General features: G+C 41.4%; 1 long non-coding RNA gene across 3 annotated transcripts in view; it reads right to left on the bottom strand.

Annotated features, from left to right (window-relative positions):
* The window catches only part of LOC131103281 (uncharacterized), a 34101-nt gene continuing 18693 nt past the window's right edge, over positions 1-15408 (bottom strand). For 2 of the 3 annotated variants that reach the window (XR_009119586.1, XR_009119587.1), the window contains 3 exons: positions 9294-9397; positions 395-581; positions 1-181 (listed from right to left, as the gene is read on the bottom strand). This is a non-coding gene — a long non-coding RNA (uncharacterized LOC131103281). The remainder of the gene's footprint in view (positions 182-394; positions 582-9293; positions 9398-15408) is intronic. The other variant, XR_009119588.1, reaches the window with a different exon arrangement.

The raw sequence follows: 15408 nt of genomic DNA, 5'->3' as shown, positions 1-15408 counted from the left end.
TGAACTCTTAGCATGACAAGGCCACTCCAAAGTCTTCATTTTGTGGACTTGCTGGTGTGTTTTGGATCATTGTCCTGCTGCAAAACCCAAGTTGAGGTCACCAACAGATGTCTGGACCTTCTCCTGCAGGATTCTCCAGCAGAATTCATGCTTCCATTTAACACCGCACGTCTTCCAGGTCCTGAAACAGCAAAACAGTTCCAGACCATCACACTACCACCACCATATTTTACTGTTTGTATGATGTTCTTTTTTCTGAAACCTCATCAGACAAAGTTCTTCATCAAGATGTTTTCTGGCAAAAGCCTTAATGTTATTTTTGTTCAGCGCTGTATTTTGACTTGGAACTGTTTTTAACCAGTGTCTTGCTTATGGTGGAGTCATGAAAACTGACCTTAAATGAGGCAAGTGAGGCCTGCAGTTCTTTGGATGTTGTTGCGGGGTCTTTTGTGACCTCGGTCAATGCGTTGCTGCCCTCTTGGGGGTAATTCTGGTTGGCCGGCCATTCCTGGGAAGGTTCATCACATTTGTGGATGATGTCTTGTGTTGTCATTCACTCATATTTAAATTTGTTTGATGATCTGAAACATTAAAGTGTGACATACAAAAAAAAATTAAAACATGTTTTTTTAAATTGCAGTCTTTATCATTAGTAATTGTCTGCCAGTCCTCAGTTGTTTTGACAATTTCAGAGCCGAGGAAGTACATCCAAATAAACAAGGACTACTGTAATATGCTCAAATAGTTTCACGATAACATCACCATATTTAGTTTCACTTTCAATCAGTGCATTTCCTCCGATTCTTTGCAGGCCCGAACCTGCTGTTCCACTTTCGGTTTTTCTCTCATATTTATTTAATCCTCATACCAAAGCACTCCATGGTTGCAGATCATTAAAGAAGGGAGAGGCTGTGGAGAGGAATGCATGGTCTCTTTCTATATGTTACATCTGATTTCCTATGGGAAAGACTACTAAAAGTTGTCCCATATGTGTTTTTAAAAAGCAGCGTCAAAGCGGGGAAAACAGTATGGCCGAATTGGGACATATTAGTATAACACAGGGGTCTCAAACACGCGGCCCGCAGGACACTAGTTTGAGGCCCCCGCCTTGATATGAAAGTTTAATGTTAGTTTGATATGGATGCTGTATGGTATCATGTACCCAGAAAAAATTATTACGTTTGATTAATGTTCATGTTAAAGGTTAAATAACTGTTAATAGTTATCCTCCTTATCTGTGTGGAAGTGGTAAGTTTTTGGCTATTTAAGTTTAAAGGAAATAACTTGAAGGCTACCGTTTAGGTCGCTAGCTCTCTAGTTTGCAAGTTAGCATGTGTCACAAGACCCTGCAGTTGCGCAATATGTTGTAAATAAAAAAAGAGTATAAATGTGACTATAGTCGTGTTTTGTCATGTCTACAGGGCTCTAATAATGCTTTGTTCATTTTAATCTTTAGTCTACCTACCAACTATATGTGGTTTCTTAAGTTTTTATTATTTGCCGTTTTATTATTATTAGATTTATTTATTTATTTATTACTGATTGATTGATTTGTATTTGTTTATTTATTTTTCATCTTATTTTGTGTAGAAAAATAAAAATTAAGGTATTTGAGAACAGTGGAATGTTTTATCAGAGCTTTTATTGTAGAAAATCGGAACCAAAGCAAAGTTTATTCATTTTTCTGTTTTTAATAAATGCGTTTTTTTTGTTTTTTTGTTTGGAAAACCTGATGCGGCCCAGCCTCGCCCAGACCCTAGCTCCAGTGGCCCCCAGGTAAATTGAGTTTGAGACCCCTGGTATAACACTTTGAGGTTTGAAGTTTTGAATTGAACATACCTGAGTTGATTTAATACAACTCTTGATTGGCTAATTTGGAGATGTGTTCAAGGACTTTTTTTTTTTAGCTGTGGTTGACTCGCTACAGATAACCTACAGGAAATACGGCATTTATTCAGTACATAATAATGTAGCCACACAGTAAAAGACAGGAAGTGTGTTCTTGGACTTCCTGATGTGACTTCTTCTTATCTAATGACCTCCTGCTCTTCTCATTGCACCCCATCATCGTGCGGCCACGTCGTCGTCCTCTCATCTGTAACATATCTCGCTTCCTGACTGATTGGAACGAGTTCACCTTTGCTTAGTCACAAAAAGACTTCCTGTGGCGCCATTGTAGATAGTTGGCCCCACTTGAATGTGTTTTAATCCAACCCCACCTCTTCCCATTCGCATTTGCTCCTTTTTCCTGGCCTCCTTTTCTCATGCAAGAGCTCTATTGACGTGGAAATGAGACTCGGTATTAGTAGTCTTCATGGCCCAAAGTGTTCATTACTATGTCGGTGCATTGTTTTATTTTAAATTGTTCTTTTTTTGGGTTGTGGGACGGATGATTCACTCCTGTCCTGCCGAGTGTCAGGAGGTAAAGAATGAATTTTGGCAAAGACTAATGGAAAAAATGTCACAAGTCTCACTATAACATTCATTCATTCATTCTCGACCGCTTATCCTCACGAGGGTCACAGGTATGCTGGAGCCTATCCCAGCTGTCTTTGGGCGAGAGATGGGGTACACCCTGGACTGGTGGCCAGCCAATCACAGGGCACATATAGACAAACAACCATTCACACTCACATTCATACCTATGGACAATTTGGAGTCGCCAATTAACCTAGCATGTTTTTGGAATGTGGGAGGAAACCGGAGTACCCGGAGAAAACCCATGCATGCACGGGGAGAACATAAGAGAACTGTGTGCAAACTCCACACAGAGTGGAATTGAACTTGGGTCTCCTATTTGCAAAGCCTGTGTGCTAACCACTCGACACCGTGCAGACCCTAAAAGGTTTCCTTTTGTTTACAAATTTGGGTAATAAGAGTTTAAAAGTCAATATGGGGTGTTATTTCATTAAATATTCATTCATTTTCCACCGCTTATCCTCACGAGGGTCGCGGGGGTGCTGGAGCCTATCCCAGCTGTCTTCGGGGCGAGAGGCGGGGTACACCCTGAAATGGTCGCCAGCCAATCACAGGGCACATATAGACAAACAACCATTCACACTCACATTCATACCTATGGACAATTTGGAGTCGCCAATTAACCTAGCATGTTTTTGGAATGTGGGAGGAAACCGGAGTACCCGGAGAAAACCCACGCATGCACGGGGAGAACATGCAAACTCCACACAGAGATGGCCGAGGGTGGGATTGAACTCTGGTCTCCTAGCTGTGAGGTCTGCGCGCTAACCACTCATCCGCCGTGCAGCCCATGAAAAATTTCACTAGTTATACGTATAACACATTTGCCTCTAATTTCTAATTAACATTTTGATAAATACTGCAGCTGTAATTAGAATATTTACAGTAAGGAGACTTCTTTCTTACATACCAGACCATTATCTTTGGGAAGACGATGGTTTTGGCTACTTTGACTAGTAAGATGTGGAAAATATTTGACCTATAACATTCCCTGATTTCGAAATAAATCCCATAATCCTTGGAATGTGTTTTGACACGTTGGCCACACAATTAGAATAGGGTTCGAATCTCGAAATGGGCATTTCTGTACTCCGGTTTCCTCCCCCATTCCAAAAACTTGCTAGGTTAATTGGTGACTCTAAAGATAAGATAAGATATTCCTTTATTCGTCCCTCAGTGGGGGAATTTGCATTTCACAGCAGCAAGAGTACAGAATCAGTTAAGCAGTACAAAATACACAGTATAGAAAAATAAACAATATAAACAACCCATGTATTAACAAAATCAACAGTTTTACCCAGTCCAGGGTGTACCCCGCCTCTCGCCTGAAAACAGCTGGGATAGGCTCCAGCACCCCTGCGACCCTCGTGAGGAAAAAGTGGTAGAAAATGAATGAATGAATGAATTTTTTCATGAGAAAACCCGCTCAACCCGCATCAATATCGATAAATCCATTATAAACAACAGTACAGCAAGAGCTGCTAGATGATGACCGTCAAGAGGTTGCCTACAGCCACAGTAGTTACCGTAGCTGTTTTTTCACAATGCATATACTAGGTAATGATAATGGTTTTATTTCATTTGAAAATGCATCAGATTACAATTGAATGCATCACATAATCAGTTCACAGTTCCACATGTCCAAAAGGAGTAGGAAGAAGCAAAGCTTATTAAATCCTACCCCTCCATCTGGTACTTTTACAATCAGTAACTGTTACATTTGTTCACTTCCTGCTTTCCTAATATAATTAAAGTTATTAATTTAATTTAATTTAATTTTTTTGTCCCGTACCGAAGTACGAGGTGATATGACCATCCAATGACATAATGTGTACCATAGTAAGTGTCAATATAGTGATATGTATAGCACATCATGACTGGTTCAAGACTCTTCATCCTTGTATTTGGCAAACATCAACCGCTCGTATTGTTTCTTGAATTCGCTCACTAGAGATCGGTGGTTATTTTCTTTTGGAGACCTTGCATCCGACGACTGTGGGGTAATTTTTTTTTTTTGTCCCGTCCAGCCATTGGGGCAGAAAGTATTGTTGATCTAAATGCCCTTACATGCCGTTACTTGATGTTTTTGTTATGCACATTTGGAGCGACCAGATCGGAGCAAGAAGAAACACAGAAAAGAAGAAGAGAAACTGGGGGGGGGGGGCAGTAGAGAGAGATACATACATAAACAGCAGCAACAAGAATTCCCATAACAACAACAGTGACAAACAGAACTGCATCAGTTAAACGTCAATGATGGCTAAGGGTCACAATGGAGATGATATCAGTGAAGTGAAACAGTCCAACTTACCAGTAGCAATAGTAACAATGAAGACATGAACCGTGATAGTAAACACAACTACAGCCATGCAGTTATAGTAATTAAAATCTCACTGCTTGGCATCATTATTACTGTAATAATAGCATACCAATAGCATATAGACATCAGGGATGAGATGGTAGATTGTGTAGAGAAGCACCCATGTGCTGTGAGTGACTGTGGGGTAATTTAACTGCATTGAACTCATATTCAGCGTACAACATAGAGAACTATTAAGTAATGACAATGCATGACATGGTAACCATATGTGAATAATTAGGAGGTCTGTATGATACTGGAAATGAGTGTTATTAGTAGAAAATACAAAGACTCTTGCCTCTGTGTTTGATTAGGTGTGAGTGAGAAAATTGGGTTTAGGTGGGGTGAGCGCTGTATGATGGATGATGTCATTCGTTCGGGGGAGTCATAAATGGTCAATGTTTTCCAGTTGGCCTGTGCTCACACTCCCCAACCACATGTGGGGGGCCGGAGTGTTTCCAAGAGAGAAGAGATGGTCTCTGCGCCCCTTCCTCCTCCCCCAACTTTTCAAACAATGCAATGACATCTGCTCATGACGGCTGCAAACGTGTGATTGTTTTCATATGTTGGCGCTTCACTTACAGTACTTGCTTTTCTTTGGCCTTCATACTGCAGGGACAGTTTGGTATTAGTATAATGCTCTCTGGCGCCACCACATGTTTAATTCAAGACAAAATAAGCGTCAATGTGATTATTATTATTATTATGGTTGTTTGTCTATATGTGCCCTGTGATTGGCTGGTGACCAGTCCAGGGTGTACCCCGCCTCTCGCTCAAAGTCAGCTGGGATAGGCTCCAGCATATCCCCGCAATCCTAGTGAGGATAAGCGGTATAGAAAATGGATGGATGATTATTATTTTCGATTATTATTTTATTTTACAAAATAAAATATTATATTAAGTAGTATTATCAATTATATTTGTTCTTGTTATGACTATAGAACACATAATTCAAACCCTACAAGATTTTGTAGATTATTGTAGTGCATTAAAAATATTTTTTTCGTATTTATAAATTCTAAAATAAAATAAATAAATACAATTTTAAAAATCTATTAAAAAAATAAAATAATAATAAAAAATAAAAAAAATAAAAACTATTTATAAATTCATATTTATTAACAACCATCCTGCATTTATTTGGAATACAGTAAATATAATAAATATAAAACAAATTATCATTTCGTAGAGCAAAAATTGTAAATGACAAAATTTTATATTATGGTACAATAAATGAATGATTGAATGAATAATTATATTGTAAATTGTTGTAGTACATTACAAATTATTGGATTATTTTTATGTATTACAAGTATACCACAGTGATATAATAAATAATTAGCTAATAAAATAAACAATAATTTAGTAATATTCATAATAATAATACACGATGATCAGGTTTTTTCTTCATATTTGATGACAATAGTTAAATTATCTCATTAACTTTCTCTCCTGACAGTAGTTCTTCCTGTGTATTTTTCTAAATGCATTTGCACACTCACCACTAGATGGCAGCATGGTGCCAAATCTGAAAGCCCAAAGCCAATCATCAGCTCCCACAGCATCCCACCAATATAATCTCCTCCCCATGGAGGCTGGAATGACTGAAGGCAAGCTTCTGTAAACAGGTATCACATGGATGCGGGCGGTAACCACAGCGACCGCACGCACTCACTTTGTGGCCAAAGCAAAACTACTGGGATGGCTCAATTAACAAGGTCAAAGAAAATGAAACCCGGGAAATCCCAGTTTTGTTTTTCGATTAGCAAGAAAAGAAAGCGTTTTTATGTCAAAGGAAAAGGCATACACTCATGAATAGTGTCTTTGTCGTGAGAAACAGGCCTAATGTTTTTTTGTGTCTTTTTGACAAGTATGCATAGTAACAAAAAAGAACTTTTTAACCAATATTTTGCAGGAAATGTGAGTCAGGCGCTGATTTCATGACACATTGTGTCACATTTTGAAGTGGCCATGTTCTGGAAAAAATTTAATTTGACTGTTTTTTTTCCTTGATTTCTCCTGAGGGGATTTTTTTTAAACTGGAACTGTTATTTGTGGGTGGGGCTTTTCACATAACGATTCTTGGTAGAGAGTACAGTGTGTCAGCAGCAAAAACAAAATTCTTTGTGGTGTATAAATGTTCTTAGAAATGGTAATGGTAATGGTTTTATTTCATTTGAACGTGCATCAGATTACAATTGAATGCATCACATAATCAGTTCACAGTTCCACATGTCCAAAAAGGAGTAGGAAGAAGCAAAGCTTATTAAATCCTACCCCTCCATCTGGTACTTTTACAATCAGTAACTGTTACATTTGTTCACTTCCTGCTTCCCTAATATAGTTTAAGTTTTTGTTTGTTTTTAAATAAAATAAAATATAAGTTAATAAAAGTTTTTAGCCTTATGCATTATTTTAGCTGTTTGAAGATGAACTATATCAGAAAGTTGATGTATTTGCGATTTTAGAAATAAGGAGTTAGTATGTTCTCTGTAGGCAGCATTATGAATTATCCTTACTGACTTTTTTTGCAGTACATTTAGCGAAGAATAAGGAGTAATATGCGCTGAAAGGGTGCAGTTACAGTTTTAGCATCTTTAATGCACAAAAATAGTATAGCAGGTATAATTAGCAGGTACACATCCATCCATTCAGCATAGGGACTGGAGCTTCTCATCCACCTGTGGACAAGTTCATGTCTGTCCAAACTATCATCAGCTGTTCTGCCTCAAGCTGAGCAGCTGCTACACACATTATCGGTGGAATTGCGGTGAAAGTAACCACAAAACTTGACAATTTCACCACCCTTTGATAGGGTAAATCCTCTGTTTGTGAGGACGTTAAACATGGAAACATTGGATGTCTGCTCTGTGGTTTAATTTTAACTTGTTTGCTTTGGGCCAACTCCAGCCTGTGCTGCTGCAGATGGGCACGTTCTCACAGAGTCTGGAGTCTTTTTCCAGCTCGCCGAGTGATTTCCCGGGTCGGACTCGGATGGGTGTGCAGGCGCTGGGAAGCTGGGTTGTTGTTGTTCGGTGTTAACAAACGTATAGCAAAGAAACTAGTTAAAAACTGATTATTTTCTAATGATTACTTCCTGGTTGGGGCTGCACGGCAGTCGGGTGGTTAGCGCGTAGACCTCACAGCTAGGAGACCCGAGTTCAATTCCACCCTCGGCCATCTCTGTGTGGAGTTTGCATGTTCTCTCCATGCATGCGTGGGTTTTCTCGGGTACTCCGGTTTCCTCCCACATTCCAAAAACATGCAAGGCTAATTGTCCATAGGTATGAATGTGAGTGTGAATGGTTGTTTGTCTATATGTGACCTGTGATTGGCTGGCGACCAGTCCAGGGTGTACCCCGCCTCTCGCCCGAAGACAGCTGGGATAGGCTCCTGCACCCCCGCACCCCTCGTGAGGATAAGCGGTAGAAAATGAATGAATGAAATAGGCTGCACGGTGGTCTAGTGGTTAACGCAGGCCTCACAGCTAGGAGACCTGAGTTCAATTCCACCCTCGGCCATCTCTGTGTGGAGTTTCCATGTTCTCCCCGTGCATGCGTGGGTTTTCTCCGGGTACTCCGGTTTCTTCCCACATTCCAAAAACATGCTAGGCTAATTGTTCATAGATATGAATGTGAGTGTGAATGGTTGGTTGGTGAATGGTTTGTCTATATGTGCCCTGTGATTGGCTGGCGACCGGTCCAGACAGCTGGGATAGGCTCCAGCACCCCTGCGCCCCTCGTGAGGCTAAGCGGTAGAAAATTAATGAATGAAATACTTCCTGGTTCATTGAGTACAGTGCCAACACTATTCACAACCCGTCTGTCTATTTTCTATCCTCACAAGGATCGTGGGGTATGCTGGAGCCTATCCCAGCTGTCTTTGGGCGAGAGGCAGGGTACACATACGTATATACAAACAACCATTCACACTCTCATTCATACCTATGGACAATTTGGAATCGCCAATAACCTAACATGCATGTTTTTGGGAGTTACAACTCGGATTGTGAGCACAACCAATGTTGGGTTGCATAAATGTCATTTCCAGCCACAGTCATATAATACAGTAATAGTAACAGTACCAATCCTGCTACTCCTTGAAGTAGAAGAAAGTGTTTTGTCACATAAACAACACAAACTACAACCAGCTCAGCACCAATGAGGAAATGAAGACAAGCATGTGACATCAATCTAGAATCCTTATTGTGAAAGAGTCACGCCCCACATGACCTGCAAAGCTAATGTGAGTGTGACTTTAGGATGCAACAATAAGGTCACTGAAGAAGAGTCAAGGGCATTTGAGTTATTGATTTAATGCTCTAGCAGCAGACCAATGAAACCTAATACTATGAACCATGTCAGCCCATCTGGATGGAGCACCTTTTTCAACCACACCCGTGCTTCTAAGGCATTTTTAAATTCCAAACTCTGCTTGAAGATAGATGAGCCATTACCGTGTGAAAAGGGAAAGGATGCGGAGCTCCTCTTTTTGGTGAGCTCAGCAGGAGCTTGAAAGGGTCTGGAGACACTACCCCCATTCAGAGAGACCTCCTGGGCACTGTAAACACCAAGAGGGAGGGTCAGCGACTTCCAAAGGTTTACTAAAACGGGAGAGTACAGCATCTGCCACATCTGGAAGGCATCAAACTGTTGTTGGCCGCAGGTGAAACTCTGGAATGATGACGCGGGTGTGAGTGTGTGTTTTTTTCACAGAGGCAAGATGTTAAAACTTAACAACTTTTGACTTGATTGAGGTTGGCATCTGTGATTAATCATTCTTTTTTTTTTTTTTTATCGAGATTGCTTTGTTAGCAGCGGACACAAGGCGACTGAAAATGTAGTGAGAATCAAAACTATAGCAGCTATGTAAAACGTCAACAATGTGAAAGAATTTTCTACCGCTTATCTTCACAAGGGTCGCAAGGGTTGCTGGAGTCTATCCCAGCTGCGAGAGGCGGGATACACCCTGGACTGGTCTCCAGCCAACCATTCACACTCACATTCATACCTATGGTCAATTTGGAGTCGCCAATTAACCTAGCATGTTTTTGGGAGGAAACCGGAGTACCCGGAGAAAACCCACGCATGCACGGGGAGAACATGCAAACTCCACACAGAGATGGCCGAGGGTGGAATTGAACTCGGGTCTCCTATTTGTGAAGCCTGTGTGCTAACCCCTTTTGTACACCGTGCAGCCCCTAAAAGGTTTTCATTTTATTTACAAATTTGGGTAATAAGAGTTTAAAAGTCAATATAGGGGTGTTATTTCATGTCTAGAGGGCTCTAATAATGCTTAAATATCCATTCATTTTCTACCGCTTATCCATACGAGGGTCGCGGGGGTTGCTGGAGCCTATCCCAGCTGTCTTTGGGCGAGGTACAGGCGGGGTACACCCTGAACTGGTCGCCAGCCAATCACAGGGCACATATAGACAAACAACCATTCACACTCACATTCATACCTATGGACAATTAACCTAGCATGTTCTTAGAATGTGGGAGGAAACCGGAAAAAAACCCACGCATGCACAGGGAGAACATGCAAACTCCACACAGAGATGGCCGAGGTCAGATTTGAACTCGGGTTTCCTAGCTGTGAGGCCTGCGTGCTAACCACTCGACCTCCGTGCAGCCTGTCTTGTGTATTATACTTGCATATATGTGTGTATAAGCTATGTGTAAAGCTCCAAGCAGTTGTCTTGCAGAGCACTAATCATCCCTACAGGGTATGATGGGGGCATATAAATGGAGTCCTACTGTACAGTAGGACTGTACAGTATGGTTCTTTGTTTGAGGACCAGACTGTAGGATGTGGAGTTCCATGCGAAACAAGATGTCTTTGTATGTGCAATCACCAACCCGGACCCTCCCTTCCTCCCTACTTTTCACCCTACCTAAAGCCCCACCCCGTCCACCCATTCTTACTCCCACTCACCTCTCTTCACCTCAACCTCAACCTGACCTTCATGCAAGCGGTTATTCCTCCATCATATGTATGACATGAGCCAGAAGCTACAGGGGAGGGAAAAGCATGAGATCCCACAAATTTGTTCCCTGGACCGCACAAGTACTATAAGGAGCTTTGTATACAACAGACCTAATGAGACGCTGTAACCACTAGAAATGCTCCACTGGCGATCATCTGGCTTGTTGACAGCCTGGTTTTGTTGCTCATAAATGAGACTATGGCCTCAGGGTAATGTATATATGGAGAAAATGGAGGGGCTGATTCTTATCTGAAGCCACACATGAGTGCAGGGGTCTCAAACACGCGGCCCACGGGCCAAATGTGGCCCGCAGGACACTAGTTTGAGGCCCCCGCCTTGATATGAAAGTTTAATGTTAGTTTGATATGGATGCTGTATGGTATCATGTACCCAGAAAAAATTATTACGTTTGATTAATGTTCATGTTAAAGGTTAAATAACTGTTAATAGTTATCCTCCCTATCCGTGTGGAAGTGGTAAGTTTTTGGCTTTTTAAGTTTAAAGGAAATAACTTGGAGGCTACTGTTTAGGTCGCTAGCTCTCTAGTTTGCGAGTTAGCATGTGTCTCAAGACCCTGCAGTGTTTTGTCATGTCTACAGGGCTCTAATAATGCTTTGTTAATTTTAATCTGAAAAAAAAAATAATTTGTCTACCCGCCAACTATATGTGGTTTTTATTATTTGCCGTTTTATTATTATTATTACTATATGTATTTATTTATTACTGATTGATTGATTTTCTTTATTCTTGATTTGTTTATTTATTTTTCATCTTATTTTGTGTAGTAAAATAAAAAGTAAGATATTTGAGAACAGTGGAATGTTTTATCAGAGATTTTATTGTAGAAAATTGGAACCAAAGCAAAGTTTTTTTTAATTTTTTTGTTTTTAATAAATGCGTTTTTTGGGTTTTTTTTTTTTAAAACCTGATGCGGGCCAGTCTCACCCAGACCCTAGCTCCAGTGGCCCCCAAGTAAATTGAGAGACCTCTGCATTAGTGCATCCAATCAGACCTGTACAGTCATGGATGGTATTTATAAAGTGGTGTGAATAATACAAACCAGACTTTGACTCTTATTTTACCTTTTCACATTGAACAAACTCTACTATACTGTTTCCAACCTCTAATCAGGTCCTATGTGTGTGTGTGTGTGTCACTTTTTTATTGCCTTATTTCTTTGCAGGAGAGATTCTCCCTACAACAAGAGCACATGCTGTGTTCTACAAAGTGCCTCAGGCCTGTCTACACTACATAGTCGTAACCCCCCCCCCACCAATCATCTGCTCTACCTCCCCCATCTCCCCTCCCACTGTGCCCTACAGTCAAATCTGCTGTTACTGAGCAGGAATTTCACAGACGCTCCCACTGAGACCGAGTGACCTCATCAGCGGGCAGGAAGTCAGAGGGTTCAAGTTCCCCCCACTTGCGAGAGCGGTCCCACACAGTTCAAAACCGAGGGGAGAGTGGGGTAATGTAACGGAGTGGGGGGGTGAGACCCTGCCACATCATCACTGTCATCACACGACGACTGCTTACGCAATGTTAGGACGAGAAGAACAATCTCCAAGGGAAACCGGCTGGATCCAGGTGGCTCCTAAATGGTTGCGACGTGGCAGTGGAACAATATGGAGGAAGAGGAAGTGGGGACAAATGTATATTTAACCATTAATAGACAAAGATGTAGCCCCCCCCCCCCGTTTGTCCCGTGCCCCAGTAGAGCCTCACATCAGGGAATAATCATTAATGTGAAACACGCAACCGATTGGTGGCTTTTTTTGTTCTCCCTGCAGCAGGTCAATGACCTTGACTGTGTTTGCCGCTCCCTTCCTGTCTCTTCCACCAATGACATCGATGGGAATGTGAACCCACGCCGAATCTACACGCCCACCTGGTGTCATCACGGCTTATGTGGTGGACTTCATTTTAAACAAATGCGTGTGAAGAAATATCAAACAACTGCTAGTTTTGTTCTGACATCGATCCGCTTTCACATGAAGCCAGCCACATGTGAGAGCGTGTTTACACTAGATCGATACAAACAATTTCCTGTAACCCGTGGCAACATCACGCACAGGGTCACAGTAACGGATCGTGTTGCTGTCCAATAAGGACTGGCTGTAGTAGAAAACATGCTGTCAGTTGTCTGATTTATTTCACCTACCGCATGCACACTAGGAGCCAAAAAGTGAATTTGTAAGCAGAGGGGCCATATGTGTGTGTGTTTTTTTTTTTTTTGATGACTCAGCAGAAAAACACTTTGCCTGGGCCTGTATTGCTTGTGATGTGCAGTCCTTAGTCCATCAGTCCAACAGTTTGCTTAGGCAACACCACTTTTCCACTGTATACTACCAACTCGGCTCTACTGCGCTCATATTGGGATGGTTAGTTTTCCACTATAAAATATCAACAAAATATTACAGCAAGCAAGAAGAACCAGGATCTCATCTATTTACTTGATATTGTCAGGTAAAAAATTGTATTTAAAAGGAGATTAAGGGCTGTAAAAAAACGATGAAAGCAGCAAAATAGGGACTCTATTGTGTGTGTTCTAAAGATATAAAACAGCTAAAGAGAGGCAGCTCAGCTTCAATTGTAATATGTGATGTATACCATAAAATTAAATACTATTGAAAATTCCCCGGCTGCATGGTGGTGAGTGGTTAGCGTACTGTCCTCACAGCTAGGAGACCAGAGTTCAATCCCACCAGATGTCCCAGATATTCTGCTGTGTCTATTTCAAACAAAAAAGTGGGTTTTCTCCGGGTACTCCGGTTTCCTCCCACATTCCAAAAACATGCTAGGTTAATTGGCGACTCCAAATTGTCCATAGGTATGAATGTGAGTGTGAATGGTTGTTTGTCTATATGTGCCCTGTGATTGGCTGGCCACCAGTCCAGGGTGTATACCATGTGTGATGTATGTGATGTATACCATAAAATTAAATACTATTAAAAATTCCCCGGCTGCATGGTAGACGAGTGGTTAGCGTACAGTCCTCACAGCTAGGTGACCTGGGTTCAATCCCACCACATGTCCCAGATATACTGCTGTGTCTATTTCAAACAAAAAGTAAAACTGTCATTCAGCCGCCACTGCGTTACATTGATGAGACAACAATACACCGTCCCGACACAAACAACAAGGAACTCTCCCAACATGACTCTATGTTAAAGTATGTCTCATTTAGGTATAATATTTCTCTAATGTATTGGCTAATACAAGTCTAAAGATGACTATAGGGGTGTTATTTCATGTCTAGAGGGCTCTAATAGTGTTAAAAGCCATATTTACATACGTATGTAACTAGTAAAATATTCCATTATGAATAAGGAATCCTACATCGCACTGTCACAATGGGAAAAGTGGTTAGCGCGCAGGCCTCACAGCTCGGAGACCCGAGTTCAATGTCCGTGCATGCGTGGGTTTTCTCCGGATACTCCGGTTTCCTCCCACATTCCAAAAACATGCTAGGTTAATTAGCGACTCCAAATTGTCCATAGGTATGAATGTGAGTGTGAATGGTTGTTTGTCTATATGTGCCCTGTGATTGGCTGGCTGGCGACCCCGCCTCTCGCCTGAAGACAGCTAGGATAGGCTGCAGCACCCACCGCAACCCTTGTGAGGATAAGCAGTGAAAAATGAATAAATGAATGAATAAAAATTCCGGGCTGCATGGTGGCCTAGTGGTTAGCGCGCAGACCTCACAGCTAGGAGACCCGAGTTCAATTCCACCCTCAGCCATCTCTGTGTGGAGTTTGCATGTTCTCCCTGTGCATGCGTGGGTTTTCTCCGGGTATTCCAGTTTCCTCCCACATTCCAAAAACATGCTAGGTTAATTAGCGACTCCAAATTGTCCATAGGTATGAATGTGAGTGTGAATGGTTGTTTGTCTATATGTGCCCTGTGATTGGCTGGCGACCGGTCCAGGGTGTACCCCGCCTCTTGCCTGAAGACAGCTGGGATAGGCTCCAGCAACCCCCGCGACCCTCGTGAAGATAAAATGAATGAATGAATGAATAAAAATTCCCCCAAAAACTGCAGTTTTCCTTTAAGGAAGCACATTTTTGCATTGTCTGGAGCTATGTTACAGTAATTTGTTTTAAAGCTAATGTGCTTATATTTGTTAGTTCTAGCTATCGTGCTAAAGTGACCTCAGCAAAAGAAGCACTGCAGCAAAGTTGAGAGTTGAAAAAGCGTCCACAGCTAAGTCACGAAAACAGGGTTACCTAATAGTGTTGTAGTAGTACTTGATTGCACTCTTGTATACACAAATTAGTTTTTCTTCTCCTAAGCATTAGCGCAAACCACAGGGAAACCAACAACAAAAGAAAACAGCAACATAAGGAAGCGTTAACATGTAATTTTTGCTGTTTTATCTCAACCTTATCGCAAAGTAACAAAGAATGTAAAGATAAAGCGGTGAAATCTAAACAGCACCACATGTCCATGAGGCCTGCTGTGTAGGGGCAATAGGCCAATATCACAATCAAACCTTCCCTGTGTAAGCTAGTGTGGAGCCTATCTGTGTCTTCTTTTACTTCATATACTGTAGCTTTGTGAAACAGAACATTCAAGATAGAGG

The sequence above is a fragment of the Doryrhamphus excisus genome, chromosome 15 (assembly GCF_030265055.1).
Source record: "Doryrhamphus excisus isolate RoL2022-K1 chromosome 15, RoL_Dexc_1.0, whole genome shotgun sequence".
NCBI lineage: Eukaryota > Metazoa > Chordata > Actinopteri > Syngnathiformes > Syngnathidae > Doryrhamphus > Doryrhamphus excisus.
Note: the sequence above shows the minus strand (reverse complement) of the source record. Positions and strands in the feature narration are given on the sequence as shown.